The sequence below is a fragment of the Colias philodice genome, chromosome 21 (genome assembly GCF_061535455.1).
Source record: "Colias philodice isolate Cphi_HAF_F1 chromosome 21, ilColPhil1 Martin Lab GWU primary, whole genome shotgun sequence".
Lineage (NCBI taxonomy): Eukaryota > Metazoa > Arthropoda > Insecta > Lepidoptera > Pieridae > Colias > Colias philodice.
In genome coordinates, this window is record NC_143106.1 from 7,083,662 (window position 1) to 7,090,098 (window position 6,437).

The following is a 6,437-nucleotide window of genomic DNA, read 5'->3' on the forward strand; positions in this document are numbered from 1 at the left end:
CATCAGATACATTAAAGTGGGGACAACGTTCAACGTTCAGTCTAGTGTTGGTATCCGTGTATGCGAAAATAATAATAATTAGTCATAACTTGTTTACGTGTTTCGAACAATTAGACGTAACAATTCGTAATTCACGCTCACTCGGTTCGATTAGCGGCTCGGTTCGGCTCGGTTTGAATACTGCAGTTGCGGTAGTCTTCTGATATTTTTGACGTGACAACGTCTTATAATTCGATAGAGCCGGCTGCACGCACGAAAAAACATAACTCATGCGGCGTTACCTCGCTCTGAGGCGTTCCATGTAAGGCTTGAAGTGCAAGCGAGAGCGCGGAACGAGCGACAAAGAAGCACAATCGGACGTTGTCACGTTCAACTATCGTCGGTAAACCGACTTTACAGACAATTAATTTTTTTTGACGTGACAACGTCTTATAATTCGATAAAGCCGGCTGCACGCACGAAAAAACATGACTCATGCGGCGTTACCTCGCTCTGAGGCGTTCCATGTAAGGCTTGAAGTGCAAGCGAGAGCGCGGAACGAGCGACAAAGAAGCACAATCGGACGCTGTCACGTTCAACTATCGTCAGTAAACCGACTTTACAGACAACCAATTTTTTTTTAAATTCACATAATATATTTCAAGTTCGTATCGATTAATTCACTATAATCGATGTTTTATAGCAGGTAACCTCTGTTTACGCAAATGAAGTAGATTATGAAGCAGCATGGGATGGATACTATTTGAATGTTCATTGTTCACCAACGTGCTCAGATATGTTGCATTTATTAAAAACTAGCTTTCCGCCCGCGGCTTCGCCCGCTTTGTCTAAAACATAATAAATTATATACTAAAACCTTCCTCTTGAATCACTATCTATTAAAAAAAACCGCATCAAAATCCGTTGCGTAGTTTCAAAGATTTAAGCATACAAAGGGACATAGGGACAGAGAAAGCGACTTTGTTTTATACTATGTAGTGATATCGTGTACCAACAGCCAAGAAAGTTATATAACTTGCAAATTTTCACCAATCTGTTTGTTGGAGGATTATAATATATTTGGATGCTTTGGGAGTTTATTACGTACTTTATCGTCGAAAAACCTTTTGGTTGTAAGACTTTCAATAAAATTTTTTTACCTATATGCAAATATAATTATGGTGTCGTTCTTAAAACTTTTGTAATTATTTGATGAAACATGATCATTCTTTCCAACTTCTATTCTTTACAGGGAAAATGATTATGGATGCTGTTGCATCCAGCATAATATCCTTTATTATAATGATACATACTGTTCTTTACGCTTCAATAATAACATGGATATATTTTGGACTCGTTAATTTGAATACAGGACACAGGTCTTAAAGAGTTGCAACATGGTAAGAAAGAAAACTGATTGTTTGGTTAATTATGATATTGTTATAAATGAAGGATCAAGAATCATTCAAAATATATTTAGATTTGGATAACGAATGTTCCAAGATATATGGTGACACACATTTAGATGTATCTGACTTTTTCCACCGTCGCGTCCATCTTTGAAAAGAAAAGGTATCAATATTTATATTTATGATTAATAATAATAAAAACATTAGCCTGTTCGTCCTCTAGTTGAATAGCCGTTTATATTTCTTTAATTATTATTTTACTAGCGACCCGCCCCGGCTTCGCACGGGTGCATTGCTGATATTAAATACACTACAGAAAAACTGTGAACGTTGTATATAATAACGTAGCGGCCCGCTCCGGCTTCGCACGGGTATAAAATATATAGCCGGGCGACTATTATGAGTTTTACAAATTAAAGTGTTTAACGGATTTTAAACGCGATTTATTTATTATATTATTATTATCAAAAGGAATTTTTGAAGTGAAACTTCTTTATCGGGGGTGGACAAAAATTTTGTGTAACATTTTTGCGTTACGTTACGCCGCGCGCGTGACATTTTTGCGTTACGTCGTACTCGTGACATTTCTGCGTTACGCGCCAACTTTTTCTTATCCCTACCACGCGTGATTCGACGTATACTTTCTCCAGCGGAGTAGGGATAGCGTATCGTTTTAACGTACGTCCAATCACTTTACTTGACCGTTTTTCTATTGCACTCGTATTTATTTCCAACGCTCTATAGTGACGTGGTAATATTATATTAAGTGATCAGCAAAATCTAAGTGTTTATTTTAATTCTAATTCCAGTGAATTTCTAAAAAAAGTAAGTAATTACATCTCTTTTTCTAATACTTAGGTGTAATTATTAATAATTAACCTCACTTTTTGATTGTATTTTTCAATTTTTCAATTTTATTATGTATAGATACACTAACACGTGGGTAAATTTTTTCTAATACTTGAATGTTGATTGTGGTACATATTTGTTTTTCTAATTCTAAAATATTTAAAGTTATTCTCAGTTTTTGATTGAATTTTTTAAAACACCAACACGTGGGCGTGATCATGTTATTTATTTTTCAAGTTATTTAAGCTTAACCTCTGTCTTATTATGTATATATGTATTATGTACTATGTGCGTCATTAATTTCTGACTGTTTCGAGATTTGGTGCAAAATAAAACAGTGTATAAATAAAATTAAACAATTGAGTAAAAGTATAATTTCATAGATCATAACACGTTGAGAAGTTCCCTGTATAAATATATACATATCTTGTATAAATACATACATAATATGCCTATAGATCTTTACTCAATTGTTTTATTTTATTGATTTTTTACAAATTTTATTTACACACTATTTTATTTTGCACCAAATTTCGAAACAGTCAGAAATTAATGACGCACATATTATATATACGTTTTAATATAGAATATTTTATTTTATGCTTTTTTTACTATAATTAATTAATTTTCTTTCATTTGTTCATTTAATTTTACAAATTTTATTTACACACTATTTTATTTTGCACCAAATTTCGTAACAGTCACAAATTAATGACGCACATATTATATATACGGTAGAACCCCGTTGAGTCGAACCTCGATAAGTCAAAAACCTCCAAATCTCGAAAAAATGTTTTGTTCCCTTCCCTTCAAACACCAAAACCTCCATTACTTGAAATCTCTACCCTCTGTTTGTCGAAATAATCACCGAGTCCCTCCAAGCCATTTTGGTAAATATTTTCACTCTATGACTCGAAAAATTAAATTTGAGCTCTGTATGTCGAACATAGCAACGTTTTATTGTACAACCTTTACAACTTAATCATTAGGAATTTATTACCTCTATTGTTCGAACAAAAATAAGTTACCGACTTTAAGAACGTGCCGACAATGTAAGTATACAATTGTTTCTTAGAAAACATAATATTACCTCTATTGTTCGAACAAAAATAAGTTACCGACTTTAAGAACTTGCCGACAATTCTTAGAAAACATTTAAGGAGTAAACGATAATAAATCTATGACTCACGTAAACACGTGTTTGTCGAGTCGAAATCCTTTATAAGTTGAAAACTCTATAACTCGAATTTTAGAACTACCGCACGAGCCGAGCGAGCGAAGCGAGCGAGTTGCAGTAGCGGCCGGTGTAAATATAGCGAGGAGCGAAGCGACGAGCGTGTTAGATTAACATATTTCTGTAATATTGTATATAGTAAATTATTTTTTGAAAAATAAGGTCATAAAGAAGTTTCACTTCTTACGTGTGTACTCTAGTACACGCACACTTTTTATCAGAAAAAATTATTCTAATCAGTATAACTTTTAATTTTTTTTAGCAGTAAAATCCTGTGAAAACCTTAATGAAAAAGTTACATTATTTAACTCCTTTCTTTCACAGCTCTACGACATTCATGCTCCAGCACGTCCGGTGAAGCTCAAACACTTGCCTGCACCTTGGCTTACTGAGGAAATTAAAACGCAATTGAATTTAAAAAACCAAGCTAAATCTCATTTAAAATCGTGTCCTTCTGATGAGGCGAGGGAGAAGTATATCAGACTGAGGAATCGTTGCAATACTGTGTGCCGGGATGCACAGCGCCGCCATATTCATACATCCATTGAAAATGGTGACCCATGTTCTGTATGGAAGTTTCTCAAAACTATTGGCATAGGTAAACAACCTAAAGTCTCGGCTACGAACCTGAATATCGACCAGTTAAATGCACACCTTTCTACTCCTCCCGTCCTGTTTGACAGTGTCGATAAACAGGCTACCCTTGATTTCCTTTCATCCTTACCTTTTTCTTCTAAAAAACCTTTCAACATCTCATCTTTCACCGAATGCGATGTTAAGAAGAACATATTATCCATATCTTCTAAAGCTGTCGGTTGGGACAATATTAGCCGTGCTATGGTCGTCCCTATCCTCGACATCATCCTTCCCACAATCACCAACATCCTTAACCACTCTATTTCGTCCAGCACTTTCCCTGAAGTTTGGAAAGACGCTAATGTTATCCCGCTCCCTAAGAAATCTAATGCTAGCTCACTGTCAGACTACCGTCCTATATCCATCCTTCCTTTCCTCTCCAAAGTTCTTGAAAGACTTATCCATCACCAACTAAGTATCTTCCTAAACTCGAACTCCATACTCAATCCTCTACAATCCGGTTTCCGCCCCGGGCATAGCACGGCTACTGCTTTAGTAAAAATAACTGATGACATTCGGTTAGGTATGGATAATAAGCAGCTCACGTTACTAACATTGCTAGATTTTAGTATTGCATTTAACTCTATTGACTATGACGTACTTTTGAGTGTGCTGCGTTCTATTAACATTTCTGCAGCCTGCAGCCATTAACTCAACAAATACTGATCTCGATTTTATTGTTAGATGGAGCAAGCTGTACGGTATTAAAATTAATCCCCACAAAACGCAAACTATTATTATTGGAAGTCCGCAGTTTGTGTCTAAAATTTGCCATCAATTTACGTCGACAACACTAAGATTCCATTCAGTCTGTCTGTCAAAAATCTTGGTGTCCATTTAGACTCTACACTTTCCTGGCATGATCAAATGAAACATCTCAGTAAAAGGTTATTTGCAGCATCCCACTCCCTTAAGCGATTACGAAACTTTCTTCCGATTCCAACCAAAATTTTGTTAGCGCAAACACTCCTTCTTCCCATCCTCGACTACGCTGACGTCAGTTTCTGTGACCTTACTGAGATCCAGCTCGACAAGCTTGAGCGATTTCAGAACTTGTGCATCCGCTTTATCTTTGGTTTGCGTAAGTATGACCATGTCTCTGCTTATCGTCGCAGGCTGAAATGGCTACCTATCAGATATCGCCGGGATGCTCATGTGCTACATTTGTTGTACGGAATATTATCCGATCCCAGAACCCCACTCTATTTAAAAAATAACTTTGAGTACTCTAGTAATCACGGGTTAAGTCTGAGATCGAATAACACTTATCTCATTAATGTACCTGTACACAAAACTAAATTCTACAATTCCTCATTTACAGTGAAGGCTATTCGACTACGGAATGACTTACCAATAGCCATACGCAAAGAGAGATCCATCGATGCTTTCAAAAACATGCTTTTTGACCACTACATCTCCGTAGTGGCCAAATGATGACTTTAATAATTTTTCCCTTATCTATATGTATTTTGTATATATATTATATATGTATATATATTTATTTATATTATGAATACGTAAATATATAATTATACTGTAATATATGCATTTATTTATTTATTACATATTGTATATTATTTATACTTTTGTTTTTCTAGTAATTTATATTATTAATTTACACTTATTTTATCACTGCTTCATTTTTAGTATACACCGCCTAGAGTATCTCCTCGGAACAGCTATATTATTTTTTGATAGAAGATAAGGACAAATGTACGAATTTGTAACATTTAATTATTAAAATAACGCATTATTGAGTTCAGAATTGATTCTAAAAGAGTCTGTTACATACAAACAGACAGATGAAGCTAATAAAAGCATTTTAAATAAAGTTGAACAAAAAGATATGGTTCTAAAATAAAACTACGTTAAAATTTTTGAAAACGTGCAAAATGCTTCTTCTTACCTGCTTTTTATTGAGGTTAGGAAAAACACTATTTTCCACAAAATCACAGTAACGACTGTGATCTATTAATTGAATGATTTTCTTTTAAATAGGTACGTGAAAATATGCAAACACCTATATATGCATATAATATGAATAAGTTTATAAGCAAAATCAGGAAAATATAGCAATTATTTACATATTAATAAATTGATTTGTTTAAGGTGGGTGTCATAGGTTAAATTTTGTTTTATTTTATTTCTGAATTAATTAACTTTTGAAGCCCCGTTTATTTGAAAATATTGTCCAAAAACAGATACTCTACATAGATACGCCACTTTTGCGAAGCATATGAAGGCCATATAAAATGACATCAAATAATCTTTAAATATAAGTACATAGTAAATATTGTGGCTGTATCACTGAAACAGGTTGTTTAATTTCA

The 6,437-nt window shown here is 34.3% G+C and overlaps 1 protein-coding gene across 1 annotated transcript in view; it reads right to left on the reverse strand.

The window, feature by feature from the left end:
* LOC149479022 (fatty acid synthase-like) overlaps positions 1-6,062 on the reverse strand; it is a 31,061-nt gene extending 24,999 nt beyond the window's left edge. The window contains exon 1 of the mRNA XM_089709092.1: positions 6,014-6,062. The gene's annotated coding sequence lies outside the window, so the exon portion shown is untranslated. The remainder of the gene's footprint in view (positions 1-6,013) is intronic.
* Positions 6,063-6,437: the final 375 nt, after the last annotated feature.